General features: G+C 43.3%; 1 pseudogene; it reads left to right on the top strand.

Moving 5' to 3' along the window:
* Positions 1 to 20839: 20839 nt before the first annotated feature.
* Gm25514 lies at positions 20840 to 20980 on the top strand (annotated as a pseudogene).
* The last annotated feature ends 644 nt before the right edge of the window (positions 20981 to 21624 follow it).

Below are 21624 nucleotides of genomic sequence, written 5' to 3'. Positions count from 1 at the left end.
ATATTTTCATAATGCCCAAGGATCCTCAGACAATGTCAGAATCTGATAATCTGTTTAATACCCCAGAATGATGGTTAAAAACTTGGGACTTTTGACATGCTATCCCAATATATAAGAAATGTCTAAGTGGAGCTTTTAAGAATGATGAAACTAATCACATCATGTTATGAGCTGACCCCTTCAACAAGTATCAGACAAGAGCTAGGGGTGCTCCTGCTGAAACCCAATTTAGCCTCATGTGAAACTTGACTCGGTATCACGGCTGGTAGTTAAAGGGCATTAAATTTCTTAAATGAGCAAAAATAATGTTTTGTATATCTAGGGATATGAATAAAAATGTATATATAAATATATATGCACAAATATGCATATATAAAATCATTTGTATATCCAGGAATATGAATGTCTATATATGTATGTGTGTGTGTGTGTATATATATATATATATATATATATATATATACATTTGTATATTTATATTCATATATGTATATGTATTTATTCATATCTCTGGATATACAAAACATTTTTATACAAACATATTTATATGTGTATATTACATATATTTGTGGAATGTATTATCTTTTAATCTCAGTCCTTTAATCCTGGCTAATCAAGACTAGAAAGTTTCAAAGGCTATTTGTTAGAATTTTCTCACAGGTCTAACAGGTTCCATTTCATTGTAATGTTTCATAAGTTTAGCGCTCTGTGTGTATGTGCATGGGCATGTGTATGTGCATGTGCATGTGTGAGTGTGTGCACATTCATTCGTATGGTGGACATAGGCAAGCATCAGTTGCCATTGCTCAGGGGAGATCTACCGTGCTTGTTTTGTTTTGTTTTGTTTTGTTTTGTTTTTGAGACAAGGTCTCACTGAGTCCTGGGGTTTCTAGATTAGCCTAGGCTGGGCTACCCAATGAGCTCTAGGGCTCTGCCTGTATCCAGGTCTCTAGCACCAAGGTTCCAATCTTGTGCCACTAGGCTCATCTTTTTATGTGGGTGGTCAAGCTCAAACTGAGTTCCTCATGCATGTGATTTGGGCACTTTACTGACTGGGTTGTCTACCACTACCATACGTTCTTTATGATGCCTTGTTTTCTTCCCCATAGAATATGAGTTCCATGACCGCAGGGCCTGGTTACACCCTACTAGCAGTTCTCAAAACCTAGGGAAGATGTATGCATATAAGCACACAGGAAATGTACATGGATTGTGTGTCTGCTCGCTGATTGCTGACCTCAGCAATCTGAAACTCTCAGTTTGTTTTTTCAAAGATAATCCACACAATTAAGTGATATTTAGCTCAACTCCAGGTCAAGATAACTCATGTAACTGATGATGATGGTGATGGTAGTGACAGGATTCAAGTTAAAGCAGTTCACACAGTCATTGCAGCAGTATAAAAGAGACATCTCTTAACAAACCATGAGTGCTGGTATGTAACTATGTGGCTTGTTTGGCCCAATGAGATATTAGCAAGCAGCATGTAGTTAGAGGTGGGTAAAGCATTGCACACTGAGCCTTTTCTTCTGGAATTATGAAGAAGTCCAGGCCATTCTGGATTAGAATGAGAGTCTCTATATAGAGAAAGACCATTTGGAAAACAAGGGAGGTCTCCCACCTTTCTGGAGACTACCGCACTGTAGTCTCAAGACTTGTGAGTGAGGCTATCCGGGAGTGTACTTCTCCAGACCATAAGCCAACACTGTAAATGCATCATTGGGTCCTTTCTTCCAGTGTAGGATTCAGCCCAAACTGCCCACCCACAGACTTTTGAGCAGATGGTCAGTGCATTATGCTACTAAGTTTTAGAGTGACTTTGTAATATAAAGTAATTGGCATTGTTACTATGCTTGAGTCACTGAACATTGGTGTATTGTGAGTTACAAGGTAACTCAGCCATTCATTATCATCTCTATCTTGAGGATAACTAACTTGTTCAGGTCCGTGCTTATGTTAATGATGGAACAAGGATGTAAACCAGGTCTGCCTGGTCTATAGTCTGGTTCTTGTTGTTGTGTATGTTGACTTTGTGATAACCTTTGCCATCTGACCGTATCTGGAATTTTAAACTGCTTGCTTCTGTAAACGGACTTGTTATACACATGGAGTTGTTATGGGCTTGTGCTTGCTACAATAAAAGATTACCAATCTCTGACACTTAATTTGCGGTAGTATATCAGTCAAACTGAGGTGACGTACTTGAATAATTTACTTGATGAATCATTCCAAGATTTGTTAGAGGGCAGAAAGAACGCAGTCTTCTATTATTTTTGTATTTTTTTTATTATTTTATTGATTATAGACTATGGTTAGATAGCATAGACAAGGTTGGGAGCGTAGAGAAGTTGCATGAGGCTGTGTTTGCTCTTCAGCACCAGTGTAAAACCAATTCCAGCATGTGGGAGATGGCGTCTTAGAGACCGGAACACCAAGGCTGCCATCTTCTAAAAAGCCTGAGTTAAAAGCTGTTTTGTTTTTCAAGGGACCTTGTCTCAGGGAAAAAAAAAAAAAAAAAAAGAAAAGAAAAGAAAGAAAGAAACAAGAAGAAAAAAGAAAAAATGTAGAGGCAAGTAGACTACTATGAAGTAAATTGAAATGCATTGGGGCGGGTTGATAGTTCTGTCTGCACAAAAATTTTTACTTTGAAAATCAGGACATTGTTTCAGGGCTGTATGTGGGCATTTCCAAATCTCCCTTATCCAATGTGTGCATTTCCAGTTTGCTTATCCAGTGTGAACATTTGCTAGGCTTCCTTACCCATGAGGCACATGGTTGTTTTTCTAAGATGATTTTACTGAGTTCTGAAATCTAACCTTCATTACCTAAGAAATTTTAGCAATTAAGTTTCTCATCTCAAATTAAAGGCTCTATCAGGGGTAAAACAGAGTCATCATCGTCCCCTAAACGCTCACAGAGTTGAGAGAGCTCTCTGTAAAACTATCTCTCTGTTGGGACTTACCGATCAATACGAGCAGACTAACCCTTAAAAGCTATGATTTGGGGACTTTCCCAAGTATGGAAAAGGTAAGATTTCTGAAAGCCATTGGGGGAGTTACTGATGTTGGCAATTGTTAGGAAGAAATCATGAGATATGTGTTCATTTCCATCCAGCATGATATAAAGCCGTAACAGATGTGTTCTTCTAGCCTTGAAAATGGTAACATGTGACATGACTATTGTTAGATCTGTTTCTCCCTTGTCACCTCAGAAACTGTGACAGCATTAGGAGTTATCTCACTAGCTGGGTTCCTAAGGCTTCAGTGTCTTCCACGGATATCTGATTATCTCGCCACTCTTTGCACAGATCTGTTGAAAAGGAAGTGACCACTTGATAAGAGAGCGCATTCCATCTTTGAGAGCCTTTGTTGTTGCAGATCTAGCCCGTTTCATAAATTCTGGCCTTCACTTCCATCTGCTTTTTGGGCTGTTTTAAATGAGCCAGATTTCTTTTCTCATGAAAACCTTTTCTCCCTGTCGTTTTAGAGGGTAACTTCTGGTTTAAAAGGTGAGGGCACAGCACCATATAAATGGTCTCAACTCTGCTGATAGAAAATACAGGCAGTGCTACAATTATATCAAAGAACTCTGAAATGTCAGTTCTCTCTACACAGTAACACCGAGCTGATGGGTAAGTCTAGGTTGTCACTTTAGTACCTGCTTGGGTATCCAGACAGATAGGAATGCTATTGTGCATCTCTTGCTGGTTACAATGTCAGGAGAGAAAGAACGTTGTCAAAGCACATACGAGATTCCTTTGGCCTTACACTTGCCCTCGTGGATAAATGAAGGGCTCAACTTACTTTTGCTCACACGTTCAAGTTACATGACCATGACCACGACTGAAAAGGTATTTATTCTCTATCCAGGGGTGATGCATTCGAGCAACTCCATCACAAACTACTGTAATCTCAAAAAGAATATCCAACCAAGGATTAGGAACAAAGAATCTGCATTTTGTTTTGTAAGCTACCTTAAAATGTCAGCTTATGTATTTTAGAATGTGGTGAGCCACTTGGGCATCTGAGATATGGTACCAACTGTAATGACAGTAGGGCACACACCCCAGATCACTGGTCGCTTACTGCATGTTAATTTCACCTTGTTTATTTCAGCAGCAGGTTGTCAGTGTAGCCAGTGGAGTGTAGGATGCTGTCTTTTCAGTCAGGAGTGGCTTTCATTGTGGACCTTATGATCTGTCTGCAGTGATGACACACTAGGAACAGGCTGACATCCAACCATCAATCAATAACCTCTCGCCATCACCATTTAGCTGTTTGTATCTTTTAAAGGACATTGTGTCCTTTAAAAGCCAGGTGTGGTGGCACATACCTGCAACCCTAACACCTGGGAGACTGAGATCAGAGGATGGTGAGTGCTAGACCATTCCATGCTGCAGAGTCAGACTCGGTTGGTGAAACAGTAAAATAAAAACTCTAATCCAGTCCACATTGTCTTTAAGGCAAAGCCGGTTATTTCTCTCTGACTTTGCATATGATAAGATATAAGTCATTTGATAGCAAGTGGGTTTGCTGGTTTTCTCTCATAGCTGGAACTTTTGCTTGCTGTAAGATGCATAAATATCACTGATAGGGATTTTCAAAAAAAAATGTAAATAATCCATCATCAAACTGGTGGCTTGTGACTGGTACAAAGGACTTTAAATGATAAGGCAGGTTTTTCAAGAAAAATAGAAGGAGCCGGTTTTTGTTTCAAATAATTAGAGACCCGTGTTTTGCTCTACTGCCTATGCGAGAAGTAAAACAGATCCACTCTTGCCTTGCCTAGCCTTTGGGGTGTCAGAGAGTCAGTGGCACCTTAAAAATAACTGCAACAGGATAAGGGACGGGAGGAAAAAATAAACACTGCTAACAAAATAGTTTATTAAGGAAGGAAGTAGACTGAAGCACACAGAAGCAGTCATGTGCAGAATAAATATAGAAGAGCACTCTTCCAGAGACGCGATAGGAAAAACCCCGACCCACATAAACTGAAAGCCACCCAAGGAGAGAGACAATAGTCCCGTGGTGGGATGAGATGTTATCTGTTGTCCAAAGGAAAAGCCCCACACAGGAAGATACATGTTGAAAAATAGAACGAAAGCAGAGGGAGAAACCACTAACCAAAATCTGTGTATATAGTGGCAACTCGGGCACTGAAAATTATAAAGTGGTATGGAAAAGGCAAGTGTGCTAAGAGGGACCTGGAGACATTTGCAGAGTGTGACAGACAGGGAGTCACCATGGCCATCTTCCCACTGACACTGACAGACATCTGGGAAGTTTTAGAAATTCTTTATTTAGTTAAATCCGAAATTATTCTTAATTTTTTTTTTATAACGGAAGGGGGCAAAGTATAAAGGTAAAGATATTTTTTAATTCGTTGGCTACAAAGATTATGTAATTGTTTATTTAACATTGCAAATAGATCTCAGATCTTGTAGTCCAAGTTAGAGCAATGTCCACCAGGTAGTAAATGTTTAAGGCTCTGCAAGCTATTGGGACTCTGTCATAGGTTTCAAAATTTGCCATGGTGGCCCAAAGGCAGCGTTAAGCAGTCCATAACTGAGTGAATGAGTGTGGTGAGGTTTATTTACAAAAGTAGCCAGGAGCATGTACTTGGCTCTTGGGAAGGATTGTGCCACTCCCTGCTCGATCTCTCTCCTGCAATCCTCAGGATTGCTTCCTGGTGATGAAAGAGTTAATGCCCAATTTGTATTTTGTGATTGATAACCTGACTGACTTTTCAGTGAGCCAGGTGTGTCAAAGTGCTTTCTGAGAGCACACACCTCTTCTGAACTATGCTAGCTAGCTTTTTTTCAGAGAGGGCTTTAATATACTAGACATATTAATAACATATATATTGAATGTTTTTTTTAACTAATCTTTTCTGCAGGTCTGTAAAAACAATTGACTTAGAGTTATTCTTGCTGCTGTGAAACATGTTGACCGAAAAGCAAGTTGAGGAGGAAAAGATTATTTAGCTTATACTTGCTGTTCATCACTGAAAGATGTTAGGACAGGAACTTAAACAGGGCAGGAACGTGGAGGCAGGAACTGATACAGAGGCCATGGAGGGATGCTGTTTATTGCATTGTCCCTCATGACTTGCTCACCCTGCTTTTTATAGAACCCAGGACCACCATCCCAAGGGTGGCCCCACCCACAGTGGGCTAGGCCTTCTCACATCAATCACTAAGTAACAAAATGTCCTATAGGCTTGCATATAGCCTGATCCTCTGGAGACACTGTCTCAATTGAGGTTCCCTCCTCTCAGAGGAAATTAGCTTGTGTCAAGTTGATGTGAAATTGGCCAGTGCCAGGATAAACTCTGTTTCTAAACTAGATACTTACTTCAACTTAACTCAAGGAAATCCCAGCTCTCAAATCAACAGTCCTTGACATTCAGGTCATCCTGTGACACCTTCTGGACTTCAGAGAGGAACTTGTCCTCTGCACAGCTTTATAAACCACACAGGTATGGTCTATCTCAGAGTTAAATTTTGTGATAAATACAACCAAATGGAGTAGAATTACTATAGGGGGGGGGGGATGACAGGAGCTAAGAATGTTTCTACATTGGCAAATAGATTTTACACTCCTCCCTTAGGATCGTGGCTTGTTTATCAAACTGTTCTATGATGATGCCTTGCTCTGTTTACACGGCTACATTCATTTTGTATTTACATTAGCACATGGGGTTTATCTGTACCACACCCCCCCTTTTCATAAAAGACTCTTCTCAATATTTTTGCTTCTTCCCAAGCCTTATATTTTACACACACACACACACACACACACACACTTACCAAATAAACAACAACAACAAAAACCAAAGGAAGACAAAATATCAGCGATTGCAACTGGCCTCCTAAGAACAATCTTGCTTTATACAGTAAATAACTCCTATGGTGATTCCTGTAAGTACTACCCCACCCTCATGACAAACTTGTTTCCAGACAATTTCTTACTAATAATGGAGGAGGGAAATAGGTAGAGAAAATTTAGCTAGATTATTTTCAAAGTCTGTAACTGAAAGATCAGTCTGATGAGCCGTTTTTAAAGAAGCAGTGTGACAGTTAAGGGAAAATCGACATTTACTCTCCTCACACCTTGCAAAATACAGTTACAGTATGAACATGAAAACCCACCGGTGTTTTTTAGCTTTGCCTCAAACTAGTTTGACCCTGTCTCTTGTCATTTTCTCTGACCCTTAGAATATTGTAGAATGTTTTATACTTGAAGATTTTGAAAATGTCTATTGCAAAGTTATTTTATTTCATTATTGTCTTTTCTATTAAAAATGTTAAAATATTAGCATTTGTTTTAATACACTGAAGAAAAAGAATAAACAAAGAAGGATGGAAAATTTATTACCTTCATTGAGAATATTTCATCTTGTTTAATTTACCCATGTTTTATGGCTAGATTTATATGGGATAAAACAATGAGTTTTGATAAAAATAAATAACTTTAAATAGGTTAAAAGGAAATGCAATTGAAAACTAAAATATTTTAGGTTGAGCATGGTAGCCCACGCCTGTAGTCCTGACAGTGGAGCCAGGAGTTCCAAACCAGCCTAGACTGCATAGCGATTTCCAGGCCAACCAGGAAGGATGGGTAGGTGGGAGAAGGGGAGAGGGAGTGAAGGGGGTGGGGTGGGGTGGGGAGAGATCCTGGAAACAAAGCAATCAAATAAATCTACCCCAAACCACTTTATAAAGAGAAGAAAAACATGTTTCTCTGACCCCAGTGAGTGGCAAAGTGTCTGTATTTTCCGGACTTGACACTCTTAGGTCATGTTTTCTAGAATAATCGTGAAGAAGAAAGAAATGTAAAAGGAAACATGAAACAGCTATGAATCTGATGTCTTTAGCACTGAAAAAAAAAATCTACAAATTTTGAAAGATCATCGTTGTTTTAAAAAGCACCATATTTATAGAGGATAAGATCTTACGTCCTCTTCCAACCTCACAGGGAAAAACCTGGCGAAGAAGGCCCTTAGTGAGCAGGAACTCTCCATGACTTCCTGGTGGGACACAAATCCAAGTACTGTCTGTGGTGAGGCCTTCGCTCCTGTTGTCCCTGACTACCTTGCTTCTTCAGTAGGCTGCTCTATTCTGACTCCTTCCTCTCAAAGTCAGATATAGCCAGGCCTCTCACCTGGGAACACAACCTTCCTTGGTGCTAAATTCCTCTTTCCTTCAGGCTAAATTCCTCTCCCCTTCAGCCCCGGTTCCTCCCAGGGGAGTTTCAGAAGATAATGGCCTTTCTTTGTCGACCTTCCTTATCTCTCCAACTACTTGTGTTATCTGTCATCTGCTAGCCTGAGAGATTTTTTTTTTAAAGCAATTGCTAAATCTAGTGGATTTTTTCCAATTTCCTCCTTCCCTCCCTCCCTCCCTCCCTCCCTCCCTCCCTCCCTCCTCCCCTCTCTTCTACTCTTCCTCCTCCTTCCTTGCTTCTTAATGCCAGATTTGATTCTTTTTTCTTTCTTTCTTTTTTTGCATTTCTATTTCTTTCGTTAGAGTGTATGTCCCAAGAGAGCTGAGATGGTATTTAATTCAAAGCCCGGTGATGACCACAGCGCCTGGCCTATGCAGGTTCTTAAGAAATGTTTGTTAAATAAATAGATTATTCCTCATTGGACCAAAGACTTTCAGGAATGTGGGACTAACGGCATTTATATAGACTTGTATTGTTGTTTTATTTAGACGATGTGGCCTGTCTTTCCACATGGTTTGGCTTTGAGGGACTCATTTCCTGTTTCTTTTAAATGTTTTTTTTTTTTTTTTTTTTACTCTGAAATCCTTTTGCTCTGAAGTCTGCCTCCACCCCCGCCCCCTTTGCAAGGTCGGTCCCTTTTGCAGGAGGTCTCAGCCTTCAGGGGGCCTCCCTGTCCAGGCTGGAGGTAATGCACTATATTCCATTGTTTGCTTAGCCGCCTGGGTGGTTCCCACTTTGCAAGCAGAGGAAGCAGCTAAAAGAAAACCCTAGGGAGCCCCATGTGGCCTCGACATCCAGGCAGCTGGGGCTGGCTCGAGCGCAGCAAAGACAGGGGCCTTCTTCACGGGCAGCTGCTGCACATCTTTCCCAGCCAGCATCCTCTTCAGATGTGAGCTTTCTACCCACCCCCCACTTTTTTTTTTTTTTTTTCAATACTAAGGATGCAACCTCAAGCCTCCCTACTGCTAGGCAAGCCTTCTATCCTTGAACTACAAATCCATCCTTCTTTGAAATTCTGAGACAGTCTCACTACGTGAGTCAGTCAGCCTTGGCTTCACTCTGCAGCCCATACAGATTTTAAATTTATGATCCTCCTGCATCAGCCTTCCTACTAGCTGGAATCCCAGGCCCATGCCACCACCCTTGGTTTTTATTTAATTATTTTTGTGGTTTGTGGATGTTCATAAGCTTCTAAACATTTGACATTATAAAAATAGACTCTCTGTATCTTCAGATGGTCTCTCAAAGCTCTTTTTGTTTTTTAAGGATTTTTTTTTTAATGTGATTCTGGTAGTTTCTGCTCTTTTTACTTACTGCGGCCCAATTGTTCTGACGCTCTCCCATCAGGACACTTTTGGGTTATATATTCTTAGTGGGGGAAATCTCAAGGTATAAGTACCACTTGAGTCAAGCTGCTTTTCTGGAGTAAGGTGTATGCCCTTTAACTGAGTAATCGAAGTCTTGAGAGATAATTTGATATGCAAATGGAGATCTTATGTACTACAATGCCTAAAATCTTAAGTCTGTTTTGAATTGTAACAAAATACCTGGGTCTGCGTACTTTAATGAGTAAAAAGAGGTGCACGTGACTCATGCTACCACCACCTTCTAAAGATGTAAATAGTGCAGCCGAGACCTGAGAAGAGGAGTGCTGAGGGGCAAGAAGGTCAAGTACTCGGACACCCAAGAGCTTCCTCTCCCAAGAAGCCATTGGAAGTCTGTGGGGCCTCACTCAGCCTTACCCCTTTCATGAGGGTGGGCTGTTCTGTTCCCTACCACTAAGCCCTACCTCCCCACTCAACACTGCCACCTTCCGATGCAGTCATCAGGGCACAAGTCTCTGTAGAACAATGCCCTTACCATGGCACCAAGGGTCTAGGGATGGACACACACACACACACACACACACACACACACACACACGAATACAGTGGGATGATTTGAGAAGGAAGATGAGCAGAAGTAAAAAAAAAACAAGAGAAATGGAGGTTTGGTTATGAGCAAAGCACTCATCAAATGAAGTCCAGATGCCTTCCAGTTGTTCGGAGACTGCCAGCACAAAGGCAAGCGAATTGTGAAGAATTGCTTCTGCAAGATGCAGCTTCAGATCTCACATTGGCAAAGGGAGGTATCAGTGGCCCTCACTGCCACGGCAAGGTCTTCTGTAGCATCCTTCTTTTAGTCCTTTAACTTGGGGGTGCGGGGGGGGGGGGCGCTTGCTGGCAGTAAACAACAGGTCTTATATATACCCCTGACTGGCCTTGAACTCCAAATCCTCCCTCTACCTTCCAAGGGCTAGGATCACAAGACAGGCAAACAGGACTTCCTGTGGGGAGCCTCAGTTCCCTGGTGGAAACTTGCTTTTGCTCTTGTCTTCACGTTTTCTGCTCTTCCCACTCTGACCCTCAGCCTCAGTGTGTAGAAGGGGAAGCTTACGCTGTGACCTTTGCTTTTCCGTTTACAGGGAGGTAGAATGCAGAGAAACAATTTTGGTCGCTTGTTGTAGGCAGGAACTATTGCTGAATTTTATCATAACTAGAATCTTGAGAAGACAAAACCTTTTGTGAAGTGTCATGGACTAGCTCTGTGACGTTGGAGGTCTCAAAAAGGATTGGTATTTTTATCCTCTGGAAGGAAAGCTGTGTTATTTGATGGTCCTCATTAATGCTGGTTACAGGCGTTTTCAGACCTAACCCTAACCCTCTGGTGTTCCCCAGACTGGGGACAAAGCAGGATTACATACAGGTCCTGGCTTTATAGTCATTGGGGTTAGTGACTGGGGCATGAATTGGTTCTTAAGAGCTTTGAGGGGTGACGTCATTCTGTATTTCCATCTGACCACTCATTACTGCTCTAATTACTTTCCAGTGTTCTCTTGTCCCTTCTGCCATGATGACTGGCGACATTTGAGGCAACCACTGTGGGATGAATGAAGAGACACCATGTAGAGTTTCCAGAGAATACAGGATATATATATATACATATATATATATATATATATATATATATATATATATATATATGGGTGAGCAGTAACTCTTTGTTATAAAGAAAATCTTGCTTTAAATTAAGCTTAATGCTGTCTACCTGACTTGATATAAATGATAATGAAGAAAACGTGGAGGTAAGCATTTACATGGGCTGGCTCATTTAAATCCTCACAAGAACAAAAATGGCTTTTATTTCCTCTGATTAATAGATGAGGAGTCAAATAACTTTTCAAACCTCTCCCATCTTGGAAATGGTAGGCCTGAACTTTGAACTCAAGGTTTCCCTGACAGAAAACCAAGGAACTATTATTTCCAGAGCATTCCTTGGAAGAGAAAATGCTAAGGCAGCCTAGGGAGTGGTAATTAATTTAGCACTTTGCATTCCGGAAGAAGCATTCCCGGGTAAATCAAGTCCTCTGTCAGCTCACCCCTCTGGGTAGGATGAGGTGTTCTCTCACCGGCAACCTGGTATCCGCCCAGAGCCTCCCGGTACCCGGGTTTGTTGCCCTGTGGCTGTGTAAACAACGTCTCTGCCTGGAAGAGCTCAGAGTCAGTTTTGGCCATTTAACCTATGTGTGACCCTGAAAATGTGAAAATGTTAATCTCAGTCTCTCTCAGCTTTGTTTCCTTTTTTTTCAGTGAAAGGGAGGAAGCTATAGAATCCAGTTCAGAGCCTACTGTGAGGAATTAGGGAGGCCCTGTGTAAAGCACTTGGAATTTTCTCTCCCCACCCCCATACCTTCAGAAATAACGAGTGCAGAGTCACTCTATCTGCTTGTGAACATTTTGAAGGTTTTCATTCCCCTCGAGAGGAAAGAGGTCTGTTTTGGAGAGAGGCCAGTGGTGTTCAAAATGCAGGAAGTAAAAGAAACATAGGAGCAATTCCCTTGCACTGGAGGAGAGCTCTCTTTTAGTATAAGCAGAAAAGCAAATTGACTTGGTGAATAATAATTTTTCTTGAAGGTTTTTTTTTTTAATTGTTGTGTTTTTTGAGTTTTGTTTTGTTTTGTTTTTGTCTTTTACTGAGATGAACCAGCTTCCGCCTGAGGTGAACAAATCCTTTCCCCTCTCAGATCTTATCGTTTCTTATCTGGAAGATGGATAGATTGGAGCCAGTCTCTCCAGTGTCTGGTGGCTGTTTGATCCTGCCATGCCCTGTTGCATCCGCCCGGGAGGAATGTGTCTGGAGCCTGTTTCTGTCTTGGGCTGTGAAACTCAGCCTGGAGGGGCTTCCTCAGAGTGAAGGAAAAGTGACCTAGCCTCACTTCTGTTTGACGTTAGAGTTCTGTAGCTTTCTTTGGTGGGGGGGTCTAACACGTGGGACCAAAGGAAAAGCGCATGGAGTCTGCAAACAGTTGTGGAACAAGTGCGTTTCCCCGCAGGCCAGCAGGGGAGAGGGAAAGGAAACAAAACAAGACAAAAAAAAAAAAAAAAAAAAACCACACACACACACACACACACACACACACACACAAAAGATGTTTATTGCAAAGCTACAGTCCCAGACTAACCTGGAGGGATGTTTGAATTCTGGAAAACCTTATGGATAAGCCTCGCAATTATGTACTTAGTCACAACCAGAGGGGAGGAACTTTGAAGGCACTGAATTGAAGAGACACAAAAGTCAGGAAGTGACCCTTTCGTGGGGACTGCAGAGGCCACAGAGGAGAAACAAAGTCCCTTCACAACCAGGGAAGACGGACCGTACCATCCCGGGGGGCCGGAGTGGGGAAGAGGGCGGTGGAAACTGACATCCTCGCTCTCAAGGAGCCGGCGAGGACACGGGATTTCCCGACTGAAAAGCCTCAGTGTTCGCCTGTCCCCGCACAGCCTCTCCCCCTCCGTGGAGGCCTGGGTCCGGCAGCCCGGGGGCGCCCTGCATCACCGCTCTGTGCGCGGGCGGGGCCGCGCTCCCCGGCCTGGAGATGGATGGCGTGCCCGAGCCAGCCCATCTGCGGCCGCGGCTGGTCCGGGAGGAAGCCGTCCCCGGGGATGAATGGGGCTTTGTTCGCTGCCAGCCGCGCTCCCCTCGCGGCCCGGCCCGGCACAACGGAGGCAGTATGCGACAGGCATGGAAATGAGCCGCGGGCTCTCCCCTCGCAGCGCCCAGGAATGCTGGCCAGCCGGAAAGGAGCCCTCGCTGGGGACCCGCTCCCGCGCCTCTGAAACCCCATTGAGAAGGGCTCTTTGAAGCAATTAAAGCGCGTTTCACGGCGGCCCGGGAGGGGGCCCTGGCCGTCCAGCTTCTCTTTTTACCCCTCTTCTCTGTCCGATCGTGTTTGTGCACCTTGGTGTGGCGGGTTACCTAGAAACCAGGCCAGAACCCGCTCCCTCTCTTGCAGAGATTCTGTAACCTCACAAAAGTGTCCCCATAAACAGATTGCTTGTCACCAGGGGGCGGGGGTGTGTGCGGGCTAGAACCCAGTTTGGACTTGCTCCAAGCTGACCTGCAGAGCCTGGGTTCCTGCTTTCAAAGGCTTCTTTGCTGGGCTCTGCACCCACCTGCCCTGCAGTCAGGTTTAGGCAGACAGAAATTGCCTCTAGATGAAAAAGTCCTGAGGCTGCGGCTCAGCATTTTCCATTTTCTCAGTGGTGGGGTGGGCCGCGTTCAGGTCTAGAAGTGATGTCACAACCAGCCCTGTAAAGTGATGTAACCTGCACTTGTTGAAGGACTAGGACCGGGCTATTTTGAGACTCTTGAGTTTCTTCCTTCCCCCCTGGAGAAAAGTGGGTGACTGGGCAACTCACAAAGCCGCTCTGGGTACAGCGGTTCTCATTTGTTACCGGGGAAAATCTTAAGGCTCAGGAACTGATTCCGTGAAGAAGGATGGAATTCCTTCTAAATTGGAGGTGGGCACCTTATATATATACCCATGGGGCAAGTGTGTGAACTGAAGGCCCAGTAACACCCATATAAAAAGATTTCATTGAGTTCTCTAGTTGATTTTATAGTGCTTTCTTTCCTCTAGGAGTTAAGTCTGTCTCTTCCCCAGCAGGTGCTTCCTAGAGAACAGGATTCTTTTGTTGTAGCTTTGCTTTGTTTGTTGTGTTTCTGAGACTTGGTTCTTGAATTTCCCTCTGTGGCCAAGAATGGTGGTATATTCCGGATCGGCCTGCCTCTACCTCCCAAGTGCTGGAGTTCAGGCGTGTGCTGCCTTGAGCATCATGATCTCTTTGGGGGGGGGGGGGTTGTTTGTTTGTTTTGTTTTGTTTAGAAGTATGGGAAAGGTTCTGTGTTCAGAGCAGGTCCTTAACAATACTTATGCTAGGCAAATACATTCAATGAAGGAGCGAATGAAGTCCGATCCTCTGTTTTGTTTGTTTTGTATAATTCCAAACGAGAAGTAGAAGTAGTGAGCACAAGGTGGTTCCTGGGCAAGGAAGACGTTGAGAAGTTTGAAGGGAAGGTTCGGGAACATTTTTGAGAGCACAAACATGCCTCAAATGTTTCCTGAAATGACCCAGAGGAGAGCAGGCACTCAGGTGGGGGACTCATTCTTTCCAAGTTTGGGGTTGGTTGGTTCTGGCTAACATGAATCATGTTTTACGTCAGTGAGGAGTGTACCCCGTCCATCATTCACTCTTTAAGCATGCCATGGAAACAGGATGGTCAGTCAGAGTCATGGTTGTGCGTGGTAAGCATCATTGCGGCTCATGTGCTACTCCAGTGTCTCCATGGTGATTGTTACCTGGGGCTTGGCTTATACTTCTATTAGGATATTTTTTCTTTGGGGCTTGGAATATATGATTTTTTTTTTTTCTGCACACACCACACACACACACACACCATCAGTCAGGAAGCAAATGAACACAAGATGGAAGAGGAGAATGCCCTACCTGAAGCATAATCCCAGCACATCTCTCTCTCTCTCTCTCCTCTCTTCTTACACACACAGATCAAGCAATGGGTAGTCCACTTCAAGAATGGTGCCCCAGTGTTTCCTTATTTACTAGGGCATAGTCTGACCACCAGCAGGTTGCTGTACACAATAACTTCCTTTCTTATCCTGGGGTTTCATCTGACGGCCATTCTGGTCTCCATTTTGCTTTTGTATAGACAGCCTCTCTGACAGCTGAGATCCTCTCAGCTTCATTCATTCTCTTTAGCCTTGTAGACACGACTGGCCAGCACAGCAAAAAGCCCCACAGACGAGGTACCTGGGCTAGAGCACAGGCCACACACTAGCAGTGCCCCTCACACAGAGACCTGGTGAGTGCTCTAGAAATCAAGTAATCCTGTTCCTTTCTGCCTTTCAGCTTGGTCATGAGCAGGCAGTGGTCTTAGCAAATATTAACAATCCAAATGTCAAATGCTGTGTGGTGGTACACACCAACAATCTTAGCACTTGGGAAAGTGGGTTGAGAGTTCAAGGGTTATTCTTAGCTACGCAATGAGTTTGAGGCCAGCCCAGGGACACTCAGAAACTCTGTCTCAATTACTCTAAAAGGGTTAAATAACAAACATAAATATGACCACTAATCAGAATTAAGATTGTTTCTTCCGTCTCTGTCCCTGAAAATCCTTCAGGCATCTGGGGTTCTAAAGCCAGGGCAGCCTCAAGTGAAGTGAGCAGACTGAATAGAGAGACAAACACAAAGTGCCCTTTTCAATCTGATAAGCTCACAGAAGTTCTGTCACACATTGCCATTTTTTTTTTCCAGGAATGAATTATTGGGTTTTTTTTTTTTTTTGAGCCTTGTAATTTGTCCATTAAGTAGAAAAATGCCCAGAAGACCTCGCTTTTATTTACCAGCTGACCCGCGACCTTAATGAGGCTTCGCTAAAGGGTAGGATGGAGAGTTTTATTTGTCTTTGTCTTGTGTTTGGGGTTAAAAAAAAGAAGAAGAAGAAAGAAAGAAAAAGAAAAAGAAAAAAAGGAGAAGCTGCCTCATTCAACAGTCTTTTGGTCCCTAAAATAAACCCCACTCCCCCTAGCAGTGCTATTTACTCAATCTCCGGGCTACTAAGTGTAGGGGTGGTCCTTGTTGACTTAAATGAGTCCCTGCAGCTAGGTGGGGCTCTCTGGAGTCCTTAGTCATGTGAGGTTGCCAGGGTAACTTAACGTCTCCAGCGCTGGAATGCTTTAAGACGTACAAAGAGGAGACTACAGAGCGCATTACAACTTACAGTCATGTGTTCAATAACATGTCATCTTTTCGTAATGGGGCTTTTATTTTTACTTTATTTTGTGGGATTGAAAGATCAGAAGCCGGAAATTAGCTGGAAAGGATAAAGAAAAGGAGAATTTAAAGGGCCGGGCTGGGGGCAGGGTGTATTTCTGTTCCTTATGTGGGTAATGGCTGAGCAAGAAGAACATCTGGCCTGAACGAAGCAGGGCTCACTGCAGTGCTGCTTTTAATTACCCGGTCATTTGGTCTCTTGCTAGATTAGTGACTGTGGAAGCGACTCAGATCTCCAAACTGACAGGCCGGGAGAGCTCTAACTTAGCCTGCCACATAGTCAGAGGGGAAATGCGGAGCTTCCGGTTTCATATTTAAACCAGAATTGACTCATAATTGTAGCTGTCAGGAGGGTGATGGAGACATTATGTAATCTGGTTCTTCTGGTGATATGTGTTTAAGGTTTCTGCTCTGTAAATTCCAGGGGAAATTTTGTGCCCATTGAGGGAGATCTTGCTGACTGCTCTGTGGTGTGGCCAGGCAGGGTAAGGATAGTGCTATCAAAGGTTCCTGAGTCTGCCTGAGTCCAAACATGAATGAGTCTTCCTTCTAAATGGTCTTCCTGGTTTTCTGGAGACAGTTAAATGTGGATGAGGTTAGGCAAAATCTGGCAAACTTTGAACACTCTGGTTTAGTGGGAAATTTAATAATGGCAAAACATTCAAGTCTGTAACTCCTCCCCACCCCCACCCACCCCCCTTTTTTTTTCTGGACCACATAGCTGCCTTTACAGCTTCCTGTCATTTGTAGCTTCAGAAATCTGGAAGTGGCCACCAGATGCTTCTGGAAACAAAGCTCTGGGGCTGTGGAGCATTTGTTCCGTTTTCATTCCATTTGCTACTTGCTTCTCAGGGCCTCTGGGGCCTTTGGGGATGAATGCACATTGATTGGAGGGAGCTAGGGGAGGCTTGAGATGGGTCCAGCATTTGCTGCCACCAAAAAACCCAAACAATAAGAATAGAAAAGAAAAAGTCAGAGGAGCCTGTTTAATGTGCTGCCAACATTTTTGCTAGGGGGAGACTTTTTCCCATTTGTTCTCTGTGCCCATATAGTATAAAGTCCGTGGATGTGATAAGAATTCATTGACAGAGAGCCATGCTCACACTGCAGAAGTAATAACAAAGATTAAATCAAAATGTAAAAGACAAGTGGTGTCAGCTATCTTGTTTCTGGAGAAAAAAAAAAAGAGAGAGGTCAGGGATGAAGAGGACCAAGCTGCTGACTTCCTCCTTAACTCTGTATATCTTTCTTCCTTCTCCTGGAGTATTCCCTATTCCACTAACACTTAGGGGTTCTCTGGCTTTTTATATCCATCAAAGATGATATTTGGTATGTTTAAAGTTAACATCATAACTCATCACCACCAGCAGCACCATATTGCTATCATCATCACTGTCATCACCGTCTCCATCATGAGCACCGTCATCACCATCACTGTAGCCACCACCACCATTACCACCAACATCACCATCACTATAACCATCACGATCATCCCCACCATCATCACCATCATTGTCATCATCACCACCATCACTATCACCAACACTGTAACCATCATCAGCACCATAACCATCATCACCATCACTATAACCATCATCAGTAACATCGCTATCATCATTGTCACTATCATCACCATCACCGTTAGTAACATTATCAGCACCTTTATTGTAACAGACTGGAGCCAAGTAGGCTCGGTCACAATTTTTGTGTCTTCCGGGGAAACAAAAGAAGAGCAATCAGGATATTTTCTCTTGAGCTTCAGAATGGAGTGTCCAACTTTGTAAGGTGGCAAGGCCAGTGCTTGACTGTCCTACCACCAATTTGGAATTTTTACTTAAGGTCATCCCATGGAAGATACGACTTGTGTTATATGATAAACTTCATTTGTCTTTCAACTTAATTACCCAGCTCTAAATATCCAATTGATCAGGGAAAGTATTTTAATAAAAATATGATATGCTTAAGACATTTATATATTTTTAATTTATACTATAGAAATATATACTTCCAAAAATAATTTAAGCCTTTCCCTGTTTCTTCACAACCTCAGGCTGAGACATCTTTAGTAGGAAACAGTGCACACGTGACAACTTGATTTCTTCTCTCCCGTGAGGCTGAATTTTTATATGAATATTATACAGTCACTGTAGCTGGTAAATGATAAGGTGACTGATGGATGATGCGTGGATGGGTAATTTCATGAGCTGTCTAGCCTGAGTTTATTCATTCTCTTAGTCATCGAAATGAAGAGATTTGATATAATTCCTATTGAGATACTTCAGGGACAACTATCCTTATAATGGATTTTTTTTTCTGTCAGAAAGTTAGGTGCTGCTCTGTCTGTCCTTATTCTGCTTATATTAGAAACTGCGGATGGACTAGGGAGTCCTCCTTCAATCAAAATCTATAGAAAACAACAGTTGATGGCACCATGACGTCATCCTGGGGACATGCATACATGAAGCTAAGCATTGGACCTGGTTGCCAACACAACATTTGTCCTTGCAGTCTCTCCCATTGCTTCTATCCCACTCCAGTTTTCATCTTCTTCAAGGAGAGGATTATCCAGGGGACCAATGACGAGAACTAATATTAAACTTTGATTTAAAAAGACTAATAAATCTTTATCTCACATGTTATCTGATACTTAGGGTCAAAAATAAATATACATTAGTGGAAGCTTGCTTCCCTTCAACCTTTACAAACTAGTTTACCAGCATATCTCAAGTTGCCCACAAACTATTTTCAGTTTTTTTTTTTTTTTTTTGGGCCTACAAACAAAGTTCAATTTCTCATGAAGATGTTGAAGATTTATCACAATCTGGTTCCAAATTATCCTTCTAGGACCCCAAGCCTGGTACCCTGTGGCCCCATGAAGGCAGAGCACCCTTGAGAACATCCCCACCCAGTGGCATGGGGCCTGGGCAGGTAGATCATGCCCAAGACAACCCCTGCTTGATGCTACATGCAGGGCAGTATATAGCACTCCTAAGATGACCTAGATACCCAGAGGCTCCAGGGGCTACTAAAGTGAGCAGGAAAGTGGTGGAGAGATGGAAGAGAAAGAGAATGTATGCCCAAGGAAAAGAGGCAAAACTGGAGACTCATTGGGAGTGAGGAATAGCCTGATGTGAGTAAGCTGGCAATGCGCTTAAGCCATGGTGAGGTTCTGGCCCATGCTGTCACCGAGTGCCATGTCTGGGTCTGTGACCCTACAGCAGCAGAGGTCTGTTACCACCAAAGGCCAGGAGTATGTTCCTGGTCTGGGCTCCCATCCGGACTGCCACCCTGTCTGAGGGCCGTGTAGTGCTGATCCCATTCCTTGCCTGGTTATCATGAAACAGCTGGTCTCAAAGGCAGGAGAGCTGCCCCTGCCCCTCACCGGATGCAGTACGCAGAAGAGTGGGGCTGTACCTAGCCCATGAAGCACAGTAGAGCTGGTCTTGGTTGCAGGTGTTGTGGGCATGTCTGTCTCAAAGTGTGAACTTGGAAGAGCTGACCCTGTCACTGTCTGTTGAACGAGTGGTGGCCTGGATTGGGGAGAGATGGCCTCCCCACCCTTGCTGCACACCACCTGAAGCAGGCAGGAGAGTTGCCCCTGGAGTCATGAGAGTTGGAGAGCTGGCCCTGCCCCTCACTGGCTGCAGCATTCAGGAAAGCAGGCCCTGCACCTTAAGTGGGCAGCACAGTGGAGCTGGCCCTGGTGGTGTGGTGTGATGCCTGAGAGCAGGAGGCTGGCTCTGCCTCTTGCCAGCTGTAGCATTGGAGGAACCAGCTGGTGCAGTGCTGTAGAGCTTGCCCTGGTGATGTGGGTGCAGGAGAGCTGGAAGGCTGACCAGCTCAATCACTCCCAGGTCCAGAGCCAGGGCTTTGGCCCATCCCAACATCTACCCCATCTATGAATGGCTGTAAGTGTGTAAAGAGGCCCATTCTATAGATCCAAAACTACATGATCTCCATGATCCAGGGCAGTAACAGAATATTGGAGAGGAGTCCTGATATGGATCCAGCATTGATAGAGTAACAGAAATCAGAGGCCTTGAAACAGATCAATGACTCATTGCCATGAATATTAGCAAATAAAGACATGTGAACTGAGCCGGTCGTGGTGGCACACGCCTTTAATCCCAGCACTTGGGAGGCAGAGGCAGGCGGATTTCTGAGTTCGAGGCCAGCCTGGTCTACAAAGTAGAAAAAAGTTTGTCGAAAAACAAAACAAACAAACAAACACAAAAAGAAGTGTGAACTGAAGGGTGAACTGGATGATATACTGTGACATACTGCAGCTTCCACAGGGAGATTTTTTTTTTCCTTTTGGGTGGAGAGGTTGTAAGAGCAGAGGGTGGGTATAAAAGGATGGGAAGGTGACAAGGATTGGGGTGCACGGTGTGAAATTCACAAAAATATCATTAAAGGGTTGGAGAGATGGCTCAGTGGTTAAGAGCACTGGAGATAATGGTATCTCCAGTGGATCACAAAGGTGGTTTTCCCAGGGCGAGGCTCACTCATTGCACTTTGGGGTGTGCTGACCCCTGCAATTTCCTCAAATGCGGGAAACTCGACTGCATAATTTGTGGTAGTAAAAAAGAAAAAGAAAAAAAAAAAAAAAGAGCACTGACTGCTCTACCAGAGGTCTTGAGTTCAATTCCCCGGCAACCACATGGTGGCTCACAACCATCTGTAATGGGATCTGATGCCCTCTTCTGATGTGCAACAGTGTACTCATATATATAAGATAAATCAAAGGAACAAGCACATCCAAGACTCGTCCATTAAAAAAAAAATCAATAAAAAATTAAATAAGAAAAAAGTATCCCTGTAATGTGATTTCCTATTGCTCACAACCTACTTATTTTAATTGTATTTTCTTGATTTTACAAATTGTGTGCTACACATCAATTGCTTTAAATGGCTCTATGCTTGCATATTTTCTTTCTTTCTCTCTTTCTTTTTCTTTTCTTTTTTTTTTTTTTTTTTTTTTTTTAGGCAGGGTTTCTCTGTGTAGCCCTGGCTGTCCTGGAACTCACTCTGTAGACCAGGTTGGCCTCGAACTCAGAAATCTGCCTGCCTCTACCTCCTGAGTGCTGGGATTAAAGGCGTGAGCCACCACGCCCAGCGGCATATTTTCTTTCTTAAGATACTTCATGTTCTACTTACTTGCTGTTTTTGTTGTTGTTGTTTTGTTTTTTGGTTTTTGGTTTTTGTTTTTGTTTTTGAGACAGGGTTTC

The sequence above is a fragment of the Mus musculus genome, chromosome 2 (assembly GCF_000001635.26).
Source record: "Mus musculus strain C57BL/6J chromosome 2, GRCm38.p6 C57BL/6J".
In the NCBI taxonomy this organism is placed as follows: domain Eukaryota; kingdom Metazoa; phylum Chordata; class Mammalia; order Rodentia; family Muridae; genus Mus; species Mus musculus.
The sequence above is the reverse complement of the archived record's forward strand: the minus strand, read 5'-3'. Positions and strand labels throughout refer to the sequence as shown.